The sequence below is a fragment of the Arachis hypogaea genome, chromosome 10 (genome assembly GCF_003086295.3).
Source record: "Arachis hypogaea cultivar Tifrunner chromosome 10, arahy.Tifrunner.gnm2.J5K5, whole genome shotgun sequence".
NCBI lineage: Eukaryota > Viridiplantae > Streptophyta > Magnoliopsida > Fabales > Fabaceae > Arachis > Arachis hypogaea.
Window position 1 is genome coordinate 3,356,853 of NC_092045.1, and position 22,042 is coordinate 3,378,894.

General features: G+C 34.9%; 1 long non-coding RNA gene and 1 pseudogene across 1 annotated transcript; one reads left to right on the forward strand and one right to left on the reverse strand.

Annotated features, from left to right (window-relative positions):
- Window positions 1-38: 38 nt before the first annotated feature.
- On the reverse strand, window positions 39-3,442 carry LOC112718450 (G-type lectin S-receptor-like serine/threonine-protein kinase At1g11300; annotated as a pseudogene).
- Window positions 3,443-9,451: 6,009 nt separating this feature from the next.
- Window positions 9,452-12,616, forward strand: LOC112714701 (uncharacterized). Its single transcript, XR_003159327.3, has 3 exons — window positions 9,452-10,100; window positions 10,180-10,327; window positions 12,418-12,616. It is a non-coding gene; the product is annotated as an uncharacterized lncRNA (long non-coding RNA).
- Window positions 12,617-22,042: the final 9,426 nt, after the last annotated feature.

Consider the following 22,042-nt stretch of genomic DNA (forward strand, 5'->3'; position numbering starts at 1 on the left):
CACTTTTAATTAACTCAACCAACAAACATGATGGTAAAGTAATATATTACATAAAATCCCAGCCTTATTAAAGTAGACCCTTCAGCAAAATGCTAATGTCTCTCAACCAAGGTTGTGTCAATACATAATGTGACTATTTTGAACCAACATTGTGGCCAATCGGTTATCTTCCTTGGACATCTGTTAGGCTCAAATTATTAATGGAGCATAATCCATCACTTGTCATAGAAGACTCTATATCCAGCAGAGTCTGCCTCTGAACGAATGCTGGCTGCTTCCTGCTTGGGAGAAGGAAGATTAACAGTCTCACTATTAAGCATTGAAACCACTGCAATCATTGTAGGCCTATCTCTTGCAAGTTCTTGCACACACAAAAGACCAATATGTATGCACCTCTTTATATCTTCATTGCAGTTCAGATTTGATATCTCTGGATCTGTCAGAGGTGGAATGTTATCAGCATTCCACAGTTTCCATGCCTACAAACATTAATAAACATGAACTAGTTATTTGATCAGCATCAAATTCATGTCATTCAGATGAAATAAGATTTTTGTAAATAGAAGACTTACAAATCCTAAAAGACTCAAAGATTCTGCATCTTCATAAAATTTAGTATTCTTTCTACGGCTGACAATCTCTAGTAGTAAAACACCAAAGCTGAATACATCAGACTTTTCGGAAAATAATCCTTCCATAGCATACTCCGGTGACATATAACCACTGCACAAAATTTGTCTTTAAAATTCTTGTTTATGAGGTTATTTTATACATAAAATTGTAAACCAAAAGGAATTCTTACTATGTCCCAGCAACTCTCATAGTATTTGCCTCATTTTCAGTGTGGCAAAAAATCCTTGCCATACCAAAATCTGAAATCTTTGGATTTAGCTCTTCATCAAGTAATATATTGCTTGGCTTTAAATCTCTATGGATAATTCTTAGTCGAGAGTCTCTGTGAAGATAAAGTAAACCTCGAGTTATTCCTTCAATAATATGAAAACGTTTTTCCCAATTTAATACTTGCTTACATGAATCTGCAAAAGATTAAAAGGATAAACTTGTGATATAAGTAAAACATCTTTAAACTCATAAATAAAATTGACAAATTATATATTTTTAGATGAGAATATTTTTCACCAAATGGTTGTTGCCTCTTTGATAAACATACCATATTTATTGATAACAAAAGGGTTGATAAGGAGAACTAACCAAACAGATATGCATCTAAACTTTTATTTGGCATGTATTCATATACCAAAATCTTCTCATCTCCTTCTACACAACATCCAAGAAGTCTAACAAGATTACGGTGCTGAAGTTTTGATATTACTAGAACCTCATTCATAAATTCTTCTAATCCTTGACATGATGCTCTTGAAAGTCTTTTAACTGCTACTTCTAGTCCATCTTCCAATGTTCCCTACAAAACATTTTAAAGAACTATAGCGACGCAAAAATTTTGTCTTTTGAGGAATGGTGAATTGCAATATGAGAAAAAGAAATACCCTATATACTAGTCCAAATCCTCCTTGTCCCAGCTTATTAGCTAAGTGAAAGTTATCTGTTGCAATTGCAAGCTTTTCAAACTCAAATTGGGAAAGCTCCGGGAGTTTAACTTTGCTTGGGTATTTTGTGTTGCTTATTGTAGGTATTCTGAAATTTGCTCTCTCTGTATCAAAGTACAAATTTGTCAAAGAGAAAGTATAGGGAATTTTTTATGACAATAAATACCACGTGGTCCTCACAATTCATCATGTTTGTAAACTTCATAGGATATATGGCCAATAGAATAAATGAAGAAACAGTAGTATTCAAGAGTCATATACAATCAAACTAATTCTGCAGAAGAATGATACATCACCTCCTATTGCAGTTCTTCTTTTCCACATGATAAACGCGCAAATCAAAATCCCAATAGTTCCTGCTACTGAGACTGTAACTGCAATGATCACTGCAGCATGATTTTTCTTCTTCTGCTCATCTGTTAATTAACCAAAGCAATTAAGTACGAAATCATCTGCATGCACATGTATGTGTATGTCATATATATACACTTACCAAGCTCAGAAGAGGGAACACGTATATAAAGATCGGTTCCTCCCATTGAGAATCTCTGTATGTCAATCAAGTTTCCACTCCACAGCATACAACCAATTCCAACATCATAAGCATACGCTTTGCAAGAGCAGTTCCCCAAACACGCAGTTCTGCAGTCAAAGTCAATGGAAGACAACCACTCAGCATAGTCTGGAACCTTGGTATTCTGAAGCTTCACAAACCCATCTTCTACTGCTACCGATTCATCACTACTATTATTTTTTATGACTTTCTCACTCTCACACTGCACAGGTGTCTTCCTAACACAGCCGCTGCTCCAGTTTTGTTTGTTCCACTCCTCTGCATTCCTTGGAACATACCCTCTCAAACAAGTGCAGATAGGTGAAGTTTTAGGGTCGCAACTTGCAAATACTCCACACTTGCCATAAACACCGCACTCAGTGTTGATAACAGACAACATCATGGACCATTGCTTCTTTGGAAAATCCCAGTAGTACTCATTTAAGTTTCCATCAGCACCCAACGCGAACATCCTTACATTACGAATTGCATAGCTATAAGAAAGATAGTAAGTGCCGTTCTTCTCCTCATCTTTTCCACTCGTGTAGAACTTGTCAATACAATTCGCGGTCATCTCGGGTATCCCAAGAAATATTTGACCGTTCCATGGGCCACTTCGCCAGTGAGGTTGACTCTTCCCTCTCCAGATGAACACTTCAGGGATACTAAGGCGTTCAAGGCTCACAGAGAAGTCTCCAGTGGATGGATCATGAGGAGTTCTCCACGAGGTCATGTTTACTTTCTTGCCGGAGATCCTGTTGGCGCTAATCTTCATGTTCTGCAGGAGCGTGTCTGCGGGGTGTTGGAAACTCTGCCACAGTATCGTCCCTGTGGCGTTATCTTGCAACACAAGGTTTCCGGTGGTGAGAAGCTGAGCACTTGTGTTGTTGGGGGATGCGATGTTTGAGACGTTCGTTGACCAAAGGATCTCATTATTACGTGCATCCATGATAACAAGGTTTCCATCCTCGGATATCTTGAGCACTGCTCCACTATCAGCACCTTTGATTGGTTGGTCTCTGTTAGCAACCCAGACGACAGGGGGGTTGGTTATGTACCAGATTCCGAGGTAAAATGATGATGATGAGTTGGTGGTAAGGTTGAAGAATCCAAGGTGGAACATACCATGCTTGGAGGTTAAAGTTTGAGGGGACTTAAGGATATAAGAAGAGGTGATGGTGTCTAAGGAAGTGGCAAAAGTGAAGAGTAATAATAATAGAAGAAAGGACAGGTAGTGCTCCATGAAAATGCAGAGAAGGATAGATGAACGAGGATGAAAGAATGGAATGTAACTCAATGAAGAAGGCAAGTTGATAGTCATAATTTTGAATCGCTTGCATTGCATGTGGAAATTTGGCATGTTACTTTGGTACGTTAGTGAGTGAGTCCAGCCCTGTTAGAATAAAGAAAATAAAGACAATTTTTGGTGTCTACAATTCCAATTTGAGAAGTGTCGTATAAGAGGGTACGATCAACTATAAGATATTCCCCAGGAGACTTGGTCAGACATCCCATATCGTTAATGAGTGAGTAGCTAGCAATGTAGCATGATCTCATTAATCTAAAATATTGATTGTTTTAGTATGGAAAAATATAGGTAATTAATAATTTTTTTGAATAATGTGTGAATAACGTGAATTAATAGAGTTAAAAAAGTAAATTTAATGAATAATATTAAATTAGAGTATATTATATTTATATTTAATTGGTGATTGTTTATATTGCTCAAGATAATTACTGCTTAGCTAGTACTTCTCTTTTAGTATTTCCTTTTAAAAGATAATCCATGATATATAGTCACGTCGTCAGGGTCATAAGTCATTATATATATAAAAGAAAGCTTTTGAGATTGACATTTTGGTGAAGAGTGATATATGGTCATCTGGTCGGGTTCATTAGAAGAGGAGAGACAAAACAAATATGCAAGAAGGTGACAGAAACTATGCTCCTATATTTTAGTAATGAAAGAAAATTATTAGATAATAAATTTTATTGTATTTAATTTTATTAGGGAATCAATTAAGAGAGAAGCAAATTCTAGTCAATTAATTAAAAAATAGATTTATTACAAAAAAAAAAAAATTTACTATCCTAATTTTTCGAATTTTAAAATGTCACAACCTAAAATGAGTCATGATGTTTGAAAAAATAATTTTTTAACAAGTCTAACAAATTCGAATATAAATTAAATAAAAAAGTTACAAGTATTTTTAATGAATTTACAAGATCTAGAATGAATAGTTACACATTTTTAACAAAAAGATAAAATAAATAAATATAGTTGGATCCTACTTGTGACATATGGTGTATATAATATCTAAGAACTGAACAAAAAATATATATCCATTGCAGATCATTACCCTTGAATAGAAAGACTCACATAATCAATTATTTATTTCTGAAAAATATTTTTTGAAAAAAAAAAAAAAACAGAATGAGTTTTACAATTCAGTAACTAGACAGTACATTTATAGTTCATATGAGACCATATAAATATTATTATCAAAGTAACTTTAATTAGAAAATAGTAATTGATACTAATAATGTAACGTCCCAAGCTTCTTTTTTTTTTTATTATTACTACCCTACCCTCTAATTTTATCAAAATTCTTAAACTATATTTACCCCATCTTTTTTCAACCTTAACCCTAATCCAAAAATTTCTAATTTTGTCCTAATTTCATTACAACACATACACCCATAAACAGAAAAAGAAAGAGAAAAAGGGAGGAGAACAGAAATCAGAGGGGAGCCATTAAAAAACAAAGGAAGAAGTAGAAAGGGAGAAGAGGGAAGAGTCAACGCCGGCGAGACTAGGCGCCATTGTTGCCGTTGCAGAGAAAAGAAGAAATGCACAAGAGAGATGAAAGTGAGATCACAGACCTTCCATGGAGAAAGAGGAAAGTGCACGACGGAGAAGAGGAAGGAGGGAGTCCTATTGTCATTGCTGTGCCCGTTGCTGCCGCTGACATTGATCGAGACCGTTGCCGTCCCGGTTGAAAACAGGGCAGAGAAGGAGGGCGCGAATGGGAGAGAGAAAGGGGAGCTCTGTTGGAACTCGTCGCCGAGATGCTGCTGCCTTCCACCACCGCGAGATAGGCAAACCTTCTATTCTTCCACTGTCATTGTGGTTGCCTCCATTGCATGTGGAGGAGGTCACTAGAGAAGATATTGTTCTGTTTTGCTTCTGCTTTTAGTTTTTCATTGGTTGTCGGAGTCTCTGGGGCCATGATTGTTGCCTCCAAGAGCCACCACTGCTATTCCTTTATCTTGGTAAAACAAATTCCATTCTGCTTGTACTTGACATCTCTTTCTATTCATGTTCCGCTTTTATCTATCTTACTATCTTGCTCTATTTTCGTGCTGTCTTTTCTTGATTAATTTTCTTTTGTTGTTGTTTGTTATGGGCTAGAAGTAGTAGCGATACTGCTGTTGTTGTCGAGATTATATCCGTGATGTAGTCGTTGCTGTTGTTTGAATAGAAGTTGCTGCCACTGGTTCGGTCAAAATTATGCATTCTTTCGTTCGATTCTATTCCAACCTGTAAAATCTGTGAAATTAATAAATAATTAGCCAATAAATTAATTATTATTTAAAAAAATAGAATATTAAATTTTATAATTTAGGGAAGTAGAAATATTAAAAATACGAAGTTTGACACTAATTTTAAAGGATTTGGTCTAAAATTGGATCAACGGGCTAAACCGATTGAACCGGACCCATATTGGGCCCAAGGCCCAACCCATATAATATCTTTCTTCCCTTCTGCAGCCACAACAGTTCTGTTTTCATTTTTGGAAAGGGAATCCATAGTGAGAAGAGAGAAGAGTAAGAGAACCCTAACTCATATTCCACTTCCAACTTCAAATCCTTGTAACTTTCAATTCGGAGTTTCGATTGACAAGCCATTTGTGGCCACGCGTTCGTCTCGGAGTTTCTTCATTTTTATTTAAACAAAGTGGTAAGAAATTTGTAAATTTTGTCCAGTTTCCTTCTCCCTTTCTAAATTTGCATTTTTGTATGAGTTTTGAGTGATTTTGATGATTTTGGTGGTTTAGGTACAATCTAACATGGAATAATTATTGGATTTTACTCCAATCATTAATGGGTAAGGTAAGAAAACTTTAAACCCTTGAAGTTTGTCCAATTTGGTGTGTCCTAGTACTAATTTGAGTAAATTGTATGAACTAGCTTAAGATTATGTTGAATTGGAGTTGAATTAGCAAATTGAAGCACTTGGAATAAAGCTTTAGTGGATGGAATTTATTGGAGTTGATTGGGAATCTTGAAGCTTGAATTTTTGGTGGTTTTGAGTTTAGGGAGAAATAGGCCAATGTATGATTTTGATTTTTCGTAATTAATACTTAATATGTCGTGAAAACTTAGGCTAGTTGACCGTAGGATAGGATGAATATGTGAATTGTTATGTTTAGTAAATAATGAGGATAATTGTCGAATTTGGTGTAAATGGCTGTTGAATTGGTTGGTTGGATTGATTAGTTATTGTATGAGCATGAGATGTGGATTTTTTATGTTTAATGTTGAAATTGGTGAGAGTTATGATTGTAAAAGTTGATTAGATTGGAGGTTTTGGATGTAATATATTGTGGAATGAATGGATAGTGATATTAATGAGGATGTTGTTGGTAAAGTAATGATTTTTGAGTAGTTAATGATACATGTTGATAACTATGTATATAGTTGTTTGAATATGAATTGTTGTGTTGAGACAGATGAAATGTCGAGTTGGAGTAGTATTGGATGAATGAGGACTGTTGAGATGTGATTGGGTGGATTTAATGCAGTTTTGAAATGGTTTTGGATTTGGAAAGGTTGGGAAAAACTTGAGTTTTAAGTTTTGGTCAAAACAGAATTTTAACAAACTTCGGCGGTCCATAACTTGAGCCTCGAATTTTGGATTTGAATGAAATCTATTTTAAATTAAGGATATTTTCAACAAATTTAAAACGGTAAAAAAATGTGAGGAAAATGGAATTCAGTAGAGGAAGTTATGGACATCGAAAAACAGGTGCAGAAAACTAATTTTTGTTAAGTTGCAGAATTTTAAAAATGCTGGTGCGTGTGCGCACGCACACTACTGTGCGCACGCACGGGGCGGAGTGTGAGTTTCGGCTCGTGCGCATGCACACCCTAGAAATTTGGCAAGTGTGCACACACACACTACGGTGCGTATGCACAAACATGGGAAGACTTACTGTTGCCTGCGTATGCATATCCTTGTGCATACGCACAGTTTTAAAAGATTGAGTGGAGTGTGCGCACGCACACATATGTGTGTACGCACACTACCCTGTTTTTCCAAAAACTCTGTTTTCCACTATTTGACTTCTCGACAAGCCTGTTACACTCCGAAATTACTATGTTGAATAAAATTCACTATTTCTACACTATTAACCATTATTCTGGTTTTTTCCAAACTTCTAAAAAACTCTATTTAAAGCCTAATAGGTGGTTATTGGGTAGCGGAGTGTGGATATGATTATGGAAAGAAGTATTTTGTTGGTAAAGAAAGAGGTAAAGTTAATGATGAATCATGGCTGGTAATGATGATATGAATTCATTGATGATAATGGTGGAAGTGTTCATTATGTTATGAGCCAGATGACTATATTGATAATGAATTATGGCTGATAATGATGATGTGATTATTGATTGATTATGTGGTTTGTTGCATTTCCAAATATCTAAGATACGAGTTTTCTTGGGTAAAAGTAGTGGCTTGCCACAATGTGCTTTAGGTTGAGACTCGATACTCTGCTGACCCTATGTCGTAAATGTGGCCGGACACTTATACCTTTCTGGATGAGCTTGCCCCCGTGGATATACACCGGTGTGTGTTATATGATTATGAATGATTATGATTTGAGATTTGAGTATGCACGACAGAGGGACAATTCAATGGTTAGCTAACAAGACTTGTCGGATTGGCTATATAACCGAAAAATGAGACTCATCAGCTATAGGATAGACATATATCACATGCATATACGTGTTTGTTTGGTGTGCTTTGTTGAGAAGGCCTAACTAAACATATGAACTACTTGTTACTTATTTATCTATTGTATCTGCGTTCAAGTTGTGATTTCTTTGTATGTAATACCTGTGTTTGAAAATAAATAATTCCAGTGGAGGTTGGGAGGTTTGGAGGAGTTGGAAAGGGGAGTGTTAGATTAGAAAGAAGATCCTTAGCTAGTTGCCTAAATTTTTGGTTTAGTTGTATTTTATAAGATTGAATCAAATGTCAGAAGTTCTAGGAATGCCTCTGTCCTTCTCGGGACCTTATGTATTAATTATGTGGGTACCATTACCATATTGAGAACCTTTGGTTCTCATTTCATACGTATTTATTGTTTTTCAGATGTAAGACGTGACGCCCCTCGCTGAATGTGCTAAGTTTGTCTTCTTGGAAGCAAAAGTTCGTATTTTTGGACTTTTTATGTTATGTACTTAGTTTTATATGTATTTTTTTTTGCTTTTGTTTAAAAACATGTTTTGTCCCTCTTAGAAGTTGACTTTGGAGAACTAGGACTTGTATTCTGTCTTTTGGATATCGTTGGGATATATATATATATATATATATATATATATATATATATATATATATCAGGCCGGTCTTTGCTTCGTGGGCCGAGTCAGACGCTTGGTTATTTGTATCCTTGGAACTCTTCGCTATGTATCTATAATACTTCGCTCTTATCTCTTACAGTTTACTTTTATTGACGTCGAGTGGTATGCGTTTTTCTGTTTAACGTTTTTATTCAACTTTCTTTCAAGACTCCTAGATATATTATCCTTATTATATTTCTATGTATATATTTTGTTTATAGAATTCGTAGTGTCTTACCATCTTTGATTTACGATCTAAGTGTAAAGATCTGTGTGGTAGGTATTACATTGTAAGACCCAGATTTTGAAAATTAAATAATAAATTATTTATGATTTATTTTATTTATTCGAAAGCATATTTTTAGAAATTTTTGTATTAATTGAGTACTTTAATTATTGATTTAAAGCTTTGGTGATTTAAAAACAATGAGGATTTTATATGCACTAATTTGAATAATTAGATTTTGAACTTTATTTTATAATTTTTAAAAAAATTAATTTGATTATTTCTAATTATTAAATTAGAGTCTTTATTTAAAAATAAATTATAAGTTGATAATTAAATAATATTTTCATAGATATTATTATTTAATTAAATTTGATTTCAAATTATTATTCTATTACTTTTAATTTTATTAAAATTACTAAAATATCCAAAATTCCCAATTTCAAACACAAAACCCTAAATTCCCAATTCCAAACCCTAATTTCACTAACCCTAATCTCTTCTACCCAACCCATACACACACGTAACCCTCCTCCTTTCCACTTGTGCATCCCTCCATGTTACACGTTCACTCCCTCACCACCTGTCATCCTTCTTCACCGCCACTCACTAATCCACCGCCAACCCTCACTCAATGCACTCACACTCAATAACAATGACACACAGCAAAGAAGAATAGAGCTGAGAAACGAGAGATTCAGAGAATGGGGAGAGAGCACGAGAAGAGATCCGAGAGAGGGAGGGTGACGCGCTGTCACCAGCCACAGTTGCGCACCACCACCGCCGTCAAGGTGCCGAGCCACCACGCAAGAAGAGGGAGACATTGTCGCTGCTGCCACCGTCGAGGGAGAGAGAGCAGGTCGCGAGCCAGAGACACCGCCAGGGAGAAGAGGAGCCGTTGCGCTTCGCTGATAACCAGTCACCGTCGAGCTTCGAAGAGAGAGAGAAAGACAGTGCGTGAAGATGAGAGAGAGAGGGGAAGCTGATCCTGTCACCGCCGCCGCACCCAGTCACCATCAACGTTACTGAAGTTTACAATTGCTGCCGTCATTGGTGATGAACTGGATTGTGTCCTCCCTATTGGATGACTGAATTGGAGACGTTGTTGCTATTACCTTTCGTTTTGGTAAGCTTATGAAGAATTGCTCTGTTCTGCCCTGTATCACCTTACTCCGCAACTGTTTCTGATTCATTTAATTTTTCAGAGTCATTATTGTCATTGTTCGGCGTTGCTGCCCTTGTTTAGAGCTATTGAATGTTTCTGCTGCGAGAATATTACTAAAATCGTTGCTGCTGCCACGAATTGGGGATAAAGGGAATTCCTACGTTAAATCCTGCTATTGCGACATCGAGGTAGGGGATTTGTTTTAAAAATAAATGTTTTAAGTTATGAATGCCAATAAAATTAAATGAGTAACTGCAAATGGTTTATGGTTGCCTTGTGTGAATAATTGTTGGAATTGAGTTGAATCATGGTTGTAGTTGGTGATTGGTTTAATGATTTAGTGTAGTAATTATTGACGATGTTGTGTATTTTGAAGTTATACTTGCTGCTAGTATTTGTTGATGTTGATTTCGTGTATGGAATGTTGCTATGGCTGCTGGAAATTGATTTGATGAATCAGAACTTGAGATATGTTGTTATAGATGAGATGCTGAAGAATGGATGGTGTGATAATATGGTTACGTTGCACCTACGATATGAAATTGTCATATATTGAATTAAGAGTTCTTGGGAAACTTTGGTTAGTCAAAAGAAAGTTATAAATGTGGTTTTAAATGAATCCTAGGCTTGAATATAGGATTTAGTATGTGAGGTTGTTGGAAATACTTTGTGCAGAATTTTTGCAGAAAGCTGCATAATTGGCAGCAGAACGAATGACTTTTTGGGAGCAGTTCAGATCTAATTTTTAGATAAAATTATTTTTATGTAAAACTTTAGTGTGTCTTGAATATTCCATAAAAAATTCAGGGAATTTGGCCAGGTGTTTTGGAAGATATGATTTTTTGAAGTTTAGTGGTTGCTGCAGATTTTTCTAGTTTTCTGGTTCTGCAGTACCAAATTTCAGACGCTATAACTTTTAATTTAAACAGAATTTTGAGTTGATTTTAAAATAATTTTAAAGATTTATCAGTCTATTTTAAGTGAGTACAAGTTTCATGTTCATATCTATTTTGTAGACTTAGATAAGTCACTTGGAAGGTCGGTTGTTTGCTGAAAACTCTGAACTGGTTTATGAAAACAGGGCTCCACTTCCAATTGATAATTAATTTATCAAATGAAGTGATATGAACCTGAAACTTATGGATTCTGAAACTTAGGGATGTTGACTGTAATCTCACCAAAATTTAGAAGCAACGGATTATAATTGAAATTATTATGAAATTTATTAAAAACACGGCTGCTGTCTATTTTCCGAATTTTTGTAAATGCAACAGCAGAATTTTAAAGCTTGTACAAAATTCAATTCTAATCCAAATTCAGTAAAACCTAACTTAAATTAAAGATTAAGATTTCCAGGGTTACATTACCAACATGGTTTTGGATTAGACAAACTTAGGAAATGAAAAGGAATGTAAGTTACCCCTAAGAAAGGTTAAAGTTAAAAGACAATGATATTGAGAGATATAGTGAAGAAAGAAAAATGAGGAACAAGGAATGAAATAAAAGTCGAGAAGTATGTTGAATGAGCCTTTGTGCCGAGTGCTAATGTAGAAGTGTTCGCCTAACTGACAGTTTAAGATTGCTAATGTGGGAATGTCCGCCTAACTGATAGCATATTGTATGTTTAATTGGGCTTTTGTGCCAAACTGCTAATGCGAAAGTGTCCGCATAACGGATAGCCTGAGATTGCTAATGCAGGACTGTTCGCCTAATTGATAGCGCTGTTCCTTACTGTGATATACATTGAACTGTTATTATAATGAGGCCTAATTGGCACGGGTAACCGTGATGCCAATGTGTTTAATTGATACGGTAAAGGAACCATATTCGAGGTTCACTCCGAATAACGTTGGGTTGCAGATAGACAACCAACGCATGAGCTCATGGCCTGCACTAGGAACAGGCATGCATTATATTGTTTGCACATTTGCATTTGATTGTGTTTGCTTTTTTTGTTTCTCTATGATTCTGCTGTTTGTCTTTTTGCAATTTGTTTGTGTGTTGATCTGTTTCTTGTGCTATTAGTTGGTGTATTGAGGTGACTGAGAATTGAGATTTGTTTTTAGTTTGAAAAGTTAAAAAGAATAGGTAATTGATTATATGAAGTAAGAGTAAAAAGTATATCGAAAGGTTTAACAAGAAAGGTTTAACAAAATAGTTTTATTAAGTAAAGTTAATTATTTGCATGTTAATAATTACTTTTATGACATTTCCATTCCCTACTAAGAATGTGTGGTTTATTCTCACCTCAAAATATTTCACCCTTTCGGTGACACAGGTTCGGGGATTCAGTGTGAAGCTGCGGGCGATTATGAGTTTTATTTAAGTTTATGTGTTGAGGTTTTTTCGTAGAATTCTCTCGTCTTTATTATTTAAGATTTTATTTTATACATAGGGATAGAAATTGTATCTGAGCTTCTTTTGAATTCTTTTGTATAATATTTATCATTATTAATAATTAAGTGATTATTATTACCTATGTTCTTTGATAAATGATTTTGATTAATGAGAAACAATATTTTTCGGCATTTTCTTAAAAATTGAAACGCGGTATTGAATTAAAGGCTCAATATTAAATAGTAAATAAGGAAAACAGGTCAGTAACGCCTTGCTTTTGGTATGATCATGACGTGCCGAAAGTTAGGGTGTTACATACACGACCTTTCTCACCTTTTAATTCGACACTCTAAGTTTGGTCTTTTCAGTTCCTTAGGACCACGCCGTGAGTAGGTTTTACATTTATAACTGTTTGGTTTTTCATTTATAATTATTTTGATATACGGTGCTTTGAACTTATAATTATACTTATATGATTACTATCAAAGGATTTTAAATTGGCATGAATATTCGATTTGTTAAAGCTAAATATTTATCCTTGTTAAGCTTATTTTAATATGCACATGAGACTATATGTATTTTTGATGAAGCTTTATATTATTTTAAAACATTTGATTTTATTCGAATATGTATTTTTGAAGCATTGAAATATTGGTTGGTACTTATTTTGAAATTGTGAAATATGTTTGAAATGCCTTAAGATTGAGAAAATATGATTGAAAAGGATTTGGATGAGAAAGTATTATTTGATGTGATTTGATACCTCATGTGTTTGAAAGACCGAAGAATTTGTTATATTTGAAATTATATATTTTGAGTTGGTTTGGGAGGCTCGTATTAGAAAACCGTAGTTAACGACGGTTATGATGTTAATTTAAATGCATCTAACTCAGACTCTACCTAACATGAGTGTTGCTAGCCTAACGTATAGGTCACACATTAGGACACACAAGAAAAAATGGCTACCCATAGAGGTGGAGCTGCCCGAGTGTAGACTTTTGATTTGATTTCTGTATGAGAACTCTCTTATTGATTCACTTATTATTATTAACTACTATTTCTAATTAAAATTACTTTGATAATATTGTTTATATGGTCTCATGTCGATTATAGATATATTGTCTAGTCATTGAGTTGTAAAACTCACCCCTTTTTTAAAAAATATTTTTAGGAATAAATATTTTGATTATGTGAGTATTTCTATTCAAGAGTAATGATCTACAATGGATATCTATTTTTTGTTGAGTTCTTAGATGTCATCTGCCCCATATGTCACATGCAGGATCCATCCATATTTATTTATTTTATTTTTGTTTAAAATATGTAATTATTCATTCTAAAAAGTGTAAATTTATCAAAAAATATCTGTAATGTCACGGCCCAAAATGAACCATGACCGGCGCTCAGGAAAATAGTTCCCTAGCAAGCCTATCAGACTCAAAGATAAATTAAATAAGAAGGTTACAAAGATTTTGAATAATTTACAAGTTCTAAAATAAATAGTTATATATTTTTAACAAAAATTAAAATAATTAAGAGTAGTTGAATCCTGCCTGTGACATATGGAGCATACAACGTCTAGGAACTCAACAAGGGACATATACCCATTGCAGATCGTAATTCTTAAATAGAAAGGCTCACATATTCAAGTATTTATTCTTGAAAAATATTTTTAGAAAACCGGAATGAGTTTTGTAACTCAGTGACTAGACAATATATTTATAATCCACATGAGACCATATAAACAATATTATTGAAGTAATTTTTAATTAAAAAATAGTAATTGATCATAATAAGTGAATCAATAAGGGAGTTTTCATATAGAAATTAAATCAAACGTCTACACATAGGCGACTCTATCTCTATGGGTAGTCCTTTCCTCTTGTATGTCCTAACAGAATAACAGATCTAACGTGTGGCCTACACGTTAGGCTAGCAACACCCCTGCTAGCTGGAGTCTGAGTTAGATGCATCTAAGTTAACATCATAACCGCCGTTAACTAAGATTTTCTAATACGAGCCTCCCAAACCAATTCAAAACATATAAGATATCGAATCAAATCTAATCAGATAATGCTTTCTCATCAGAAATCTTTTTCAATCATAAGAAATTTCAAATATATTTCACAATTTTTAAAGTAAGTGAGTACTAACAAATACTTCAAAAATAGATATTTAAGTAAAATCAAACATTTTGGAATAATACAAAACTTCATCAAAAATATATATATAGTCTCATGTATAGTTCTGAAAATATAAACTTCATAAAAATGAATTATTTAATTCTAATAAATCAATTATTCTAATCAATTTAAAATCGTTCAAAGCAAATATAATGAGTATAATTTAAAGATCATAATAGATATATGTCAAAATAATTATAGATGCACAATCAAACAATTATAAATGTAAAGCCTACTCACAACTTGGTCTTAAAGGACTGAAGAGACCAAACCCGGAGTGCCGAATTAAGATGTGAAAAAGGTTGGAATAGAATGGAACAAAAGGATGCAGAATTTGGACCGAGTCAGTGGTAGCAACTTCAATTTAAACAGCAACAACGACTACGTCATGGATGTAATCTCGGCAACAGCAGCAACATCGCTACCATAATGTAAAGTTATAGCAGTGGTGACTCTTGGTAGCAACAATTTTGACGACTCCAGTGGCAACATTCATGGCCCTAGAGACTCCGACAACCAATGGAAAGCTAAAAGCAGAATTAGAGCATGACAATTCCTTCTTCGGTGACCTTTTCCACCTGCAACAGAGGTAGTGGAAGAAAAGAAGGCAGGGTCTATGTCGCGGTGGTGGAAGGCAGCAGCATTTCGGCGACGAGCTCCAGCAGCACTCCCCTTTCTCTTTCCCATTCGCGCCCTCCTTCTCTGCCCTATTTGGTGACGACGATGACCTCAACCGGGACGGCGACGGTCTCGATCAACGGCAGCGGTGGCTACAGACACAGCGACGACGACAGGACTCTCTCCTTCTTCTCCGTCGAGCGCTTTTCTCTTTCTCCATGGAAGGTCTGCGATCTCACTCTCATCTCTCTCGTGCGTCTCTTCCTTTTTCTCTGCGCCAGTGACGGCAGCGTCCAGCCTCACCGGTGTCACCTCCTTCTCCCCTTCTTCTTCCTTTCTTCTCCCTCTTTGTTTTCCCTCGCTCTTTTTCTTTCTTTCATTCTCAGGAGGGTGTGTGTGTTAGGAGAGGGCTAGGGTTTAGAAAAAGGGTAAAGGGTAGTTTAGGTATTTTGAAAAAAATTAGAGGGTATATGTAAAATGTTTCAAAAAAACTTGAGGTGTTACATGTAACCTTCTTATTTATCTTATATTCGAATCTATTAGTTTTGCTAGGGGACTATTTCTCAGCCATGGTTCATTTTGGGCTGTGACAAATAAATGAATAAATAAGAGAGTTTTTATTACAGAAATCAAATCAAATAGTTCACACTTGGGTGGCTCCACCTCTAAGGGTAGTCCTTTTTTCTTGTGTATCAAAACAGAACAACAGATCTAACTTGTGACCTACACGTCAGGCTAGCAACGCCCCTATTAGTTGAGGTATGAGCCAAATGTATCTAGATTAATGTCATAACCACCATTAACTACGATTTTCTAATACGAGCCTCTCAAATTAATTTAAAATATATAATTTCAAATACAACAAATTGCTTAAATCTTTTAAATATACAAGGTATCAAAAATCAAATCAAATAACTCTTTCTTATCCAAATCCTTTTCAATTATATTTATTCAATCACAAGGAATTTTAAACATATTTCGCAATTTTAAAGTAAGTAAATACCAATAAATACTTTAATATTTTAAAAATACATATTCGAATAAAATCAAATATTTTAAAATAATATAAAACTTCATCAAACATACATATAGTCTCATAAAAACATATAGTCTCATGTGCATATTAAAATGAGTTTAACAAGAATAAATATTTAGTTCTAATAAATCGATTATTCAAGCTAATTTAAAATCCTTTGATAATAATCTTTGTAAGTATAATTATAAGTGCAAAGCATTGTATATCAAAATAATTATAGATGCAAAACCAAACAATTATAAATATAAAACCTACTCATAATTTGGTGGTCCCAAAGGACCAAAAAGATCGAACTCAAAGTGTCAAATTAAACGTTGAAACCCCATGGTGGTTGTTAAGGTGACAACACTAAACAAAGAAGGCAACGATGATGATAAATGGCAACAACAGCGACACAGCAGTGGTGGACGTCAATGGCTCCAGTGGCGTAGTGCAGTTTGGCAGTGAGCTCCAACTCTAGTGAACATGGAAGACTAGAGGTGACAATAACGGAGTAGAGCAGAGCAGCTCTGGCGAGCTCCATCTCCCTTCAAACCCAACAGCAGCACAGCTCCCGTGGCAGCCTCCTTCCATGGTGGCGGCAGCAGAGGCGTTAGCAATGGTGGCCATCGTGTCCTCCTCCTCAAGCTCTGACGGGTTTGTGGCATCAGCTCGCCCCCCTTCTCTCTCTCTCTCTCTCTCTCTCTCTCTCTCTCTCTCAATATGCCGATGGCAATAGCAGCCCTGCCGGTGTTGGCCCCTCTTCCTTCTCTCCTTTTCTTTTTTTTTTCTTTTCTCTTCTTCTGTTCTTAGTATCATTATCTTCTTCTCTTTTCCTTTCTTTTATTAAGTGTGTCATGAGATTGTGAGAGTGAGAGATGTTTGTGTTTGTGCGATTGAGTGAGAGGGATGATGAGGTGTATGTTAATAAAGTTAGGGTTAAGGGGAAAAGAAGAAAATATCAAGTGGAGTGGGTTCTACAATTTCTTTTTTTTATAATTATTATTTGGTTATTATATTCTTCCTTCTTAAAAAAATTTGGCCTCCGAATTTTCAATAAATAAATCAATCACTATTATCCAATATTGTCTGCCTATGCATGAATGCTGGCTGCTTTGGCAGAGGAAGATTAACAATAATAACAACAACAAAGCCTTGTCTCATTAGGTGGGGTCGGCTACATGATGCCATTGAGCTCTATCATATTTCATATCTACAGAGAAACTGTTTACATGTAGATCTCGTTTGACCACCTCATGGATGATCTTCCTAGGTCTTCTTCTACCTTTCACCCCTTATCCATCTTCCATCTCATCTACCCTTCTAACTAGGTGCTCTATCGGTCTTCTTCTCACATGTCCAAACCACCTGAGACGTATTCTACCATCTTTTCTATAATAGGTGCTACTCCAACTCTCTCTCTTATATCTACATTCCTTATTCTATCCAATTGTGTATGACCACTCATCCATCTCAACATTTTCATCTCTGTCACACTTAACTTATGTTCGTATTCCCCTTTGGCCGTCCAACACTCTACATTATAAAGAATAACCGGTCTGAAAACACTGCGATAGAATTTACCTTCAAGTTTTAAAGGAATTTTTTTTGTCACGTATAAAATCAGACGCACTCCACCATTTTGACCAACCTGCTTGGATTCTATAATTTACATCATGTTCAATCTCTCCATTATTTTATATAATACACTTAAGATACTTAAAACGTTTAACTTTTTGCAAGATGTTTTCTCCAATCTTCACCTCTATATTAGCTTATTAGGGTCTTCCTTTTGGCGGCTGAACTTACATTCCAATATTTCGTCTTGTTACGTTATGCGCAGACCATACACTTCTAGAGCTTCTCTCCATAAATATAACTTCTTATTTAGGTCTTTCTTTGACTCTCCCATAAGGATGATATCATCAACAAAAAGCATGCACCATGACACAGGCTCTTGGATATGCTCTGTGAGTACTTTCAAGACTAATGTGAAAATGTATGGACTTAAGGATGATCCCTGGTATAGTCCTATACCAATAGGAAATTCTTCTGTCATACCACCTTGAGTCTTCACACTAGTTGTAGCTCCATTATACATGTCTTTTAATTGCACGAGTATATGCAATCATTACTCTCTTTCTTTCCAAAACCTTCCATAAGACATCTCTTGGCACCCTATCGTATGTTTTTTCCAAATCAATAAACACCATATGTAGATCCATTTTATTACTACGATACCTCTCCATCATCCTTCTTAACAGATATATAACTTCAGTGGTGGATCAACCTAGCATAAAATTAAATTGGTTCTCTGTTACTTGTGTCTCTTGTCTCAGCCTCCGTTCTATCACCCTTTTCCATAATTTCATGGTATGGCTCATGAGTTTGATCCCTCTATAGTTCTCGCAACTCTATATATCCCCCTTATTCTTGTAGATAGGTACCAAGGTGCACTTTCTCCACTCATCTGGCATCTTCTTTGACCTTAAAATCTCATTAAAAAGCCTAGTTAACCAATTGATGCATTTCTCTTCAAGGCCCTTCCAAACTTCAATCGGAATATTATTAGGTCCTACTGCCCTGCCATTTTTCATCTACTTTAGAGTCTCTTTTACCTCAAAGTCTCGAATTCTTTGATAATAGTTGAAGTTTTGATCTTCTTTCCTCGTGCATAACCGACCAAGGATGGGAAGATTCTTCTATCCTTCATTAAATAACTCGTAGAAGTAACTCTTTCACCTTTCATTGATCTTCTTATCTTGAGTCAAAACCTCTCCATCTTTATCCTTTATGCACTTAAACTGATCAAAGTCTCCCGTTCTTCTTCCACAACTCTTTTTGATTCTATATATATCTTTTTTCTCCTTCTTTTGTGCCTAAAGATTGGTAGAGATCCTCATATGCTCTTGTTCTTTCTTCTAAGGTTGCGAGAACCGGACCAGTCAATAAACCGGTGAGGTCACTGGTTCAATGGTTCAATGGTTCGACCGGAGTTTAACCGGTTTAATTAAATATTAAATAAAATTATTAAAAAATTTAAAAATAATTTTAAATATATAAATTCAATAATTTCTAACTTAATAAAATTTAAAATTTCACATAATAAATTATCTATAACTTAATATTAGAGGTTCACGAACAACTTCAAACATCAAAGTTTATAACTAAACAACTTCATAGATCATTAAGGAAGAGAAATATAATGATATTAAGAATTTGAAAAGTGCCACGTTCAACTCTTAAGTAACAAGTTTAAAAACAGAACAATTTTTAGAAATTTGGGTAGCAAGTAGCAGCAAAATAGAAGCACATGAATCCAAAAATTGCAATTAACATGAGAAAAGCATGGATTGCATGTACAGAGGCAGTATCAAACTTAATTTCACAAGTATAGTTCAGCAGGGCAGCAGGTAGAATCAGGTCACATGAAACAGAAACAACACAGTAATGATCACACCAACATCATTCAGCAAACAAGCAGTATTAAGCCATGTTTTGGATAATAAAGAACGGAGCAATTATCAGGTCTAGAATCCTCTAACCACAACCTAGCAATCTAATAGCATATATATCTATCTATTCTAACAAACAGAATTATTAAGAACTCCACAGAACATGAACTCCTCCTCTTAGAATCCATAGTATGAGCAAGTGAAGGCTCCAGCAGCTGATCATGGAGTAGAGTTCCACGCCATTCAACCATTCATACACAACTTTTCCCACCAATGGACCGTATAACACATACTGTATTTATCAAATTGAAAATACACAAGTAGTTACACTTATTCTATATACATAACAGATGCATCACATAATATAATATACCTTGAATAATCCAAAATTCTCCCATGGCCAGCTTGATAAAGGAGCACTACCCATTTCACTGCACTAGGTTCTGCTTATTTAAGATATTTACAAACCTTGTTAAATGTATGTATGGTATCTTTCTTCTGAGGAAAAACTCTTACTTTTGTAGCTTTCTTTTCTTTCTGTATTCTCCTAAAGTTGAATAGAGCCCTAAAAAACTATGGCAACCAACGAGCAGAAACTGGAAAAGATCCCAAAACCAAACAATAATGATAATATCAGAGAAGAAGGAAAGAAAACAAAAAAGAACCAAATTGTTTTTTGTTTCAATTAGGGATCTCTTACAATCACCACGTTTGAGCTACAACTAGAAGCATTTATTCCTACATCACCTATTTATAAAGGCGGATCAAACTAGTGTATGTGTGTATCAAGTTAGTTCAATTCCCCCTGGCCCCTGGCCCCCTCCTCATACATGTCTCTTTCTCATCATTCATACCAATTTCTTAATTCTATATTATGATTAATCAGCAATCTAACTAAAATTAATAACAGAATTAATAAAAGAAAGTAAAGAAATAGAGAAGGAAGCAGGGATGAGGCAGGGGACCTAGAATGTAGCAGAGACTATCACAGCCCAAAATGAGCCACGACTGGCGCTCAAGAAAAAGAGTTCCCTAACAAGCCTAACAGATTCGAATATAAGATAAATAAAAAATGTTACAAATAATTTTTGATAAATTTACACTTTCTACAATGAATAATTACATAAATGAACAAAAATAAAATAAATAAATATAGATGGATCCTGCTTGTGACATATGGAGCAGATGACGTCTAAGAACTCAACAAGGAACAGAGCCCATTGCAGATCATTACTCTTGAATAAAAAGGTTCACATAATCAAATACTTATTCCTGAAAAATATTTTTTTAAAAAAAGAGTGAGTTTTGCGACTCAGTGACTAGACAATACATCTATAATTCACATGAGACCATCTAAACATTATTATGAAAATAATTTTAGTTAGAAAATAATAATTTATATGAATAAGTGAATCAATAAGGGAGCTCTCATACAGAAATCAAATCAAATAGTCCACACTTGGGCGGCTCCACCTCTAAGGGTAGCCCTTTCCTCTAGTGTGTCCGTACGGAATAACAGATCCAACGTGTGGCCTACACGTTAGGCTAGCAACGCCCCTACTAGCTGAGGTCTGAGCCAGATGCATCTAGGTTAACGTCATAACCGCCATTAACTACGGTTTTCTAATACGAGCCTCCCAAACCAATTCAAAACATATAATTTCAAATACAACCAATCTTTGATCTTTCAAATATATACGGTATCAAATCAAATCAAATAATACTTTCTTATCAAAAATCCTTTTCAATCATATGAAATGTCAAATATACTTTACAAATTCATAGTATATAAGTGAGTATTTACAATACTTTAATGTTCCAAAAGCACATATTCAATAAAATCAAATATTCTAAAATAATACAAAACTTCATCAAACATGTATATAGTCTCATGTGCAGATTAAAAATTCGAATTTCACAAAAATAATATTTAGTTCTAATAAATCCATTATTAAAATCAGATTCAAATCCTTTGTTAATAACTTATAAATATAGTTATAAATTCACGCAACATATATCAAAATAATTATAGATGTAAAGCCAAATAATTATAAATGTAAAGCCTACTCACAACTTGGTCCTAAGGGACCGAAGAAACCAAACCCGAAATGCCGAATTAAAAGCTGAGAAAGGTTGGAATAAAATGGAACGACAGAACACAGAGTTTGGACCGAGCCGGTGGCAGCAACTTCAATTCAACAGCACCAACGACTACGTCTTGGATGTCATCTCGACAATAACAGCAGCATCGCTACCACTTCTAGCCCGTAACAAACAGCAGCAAAAGCAAATCAA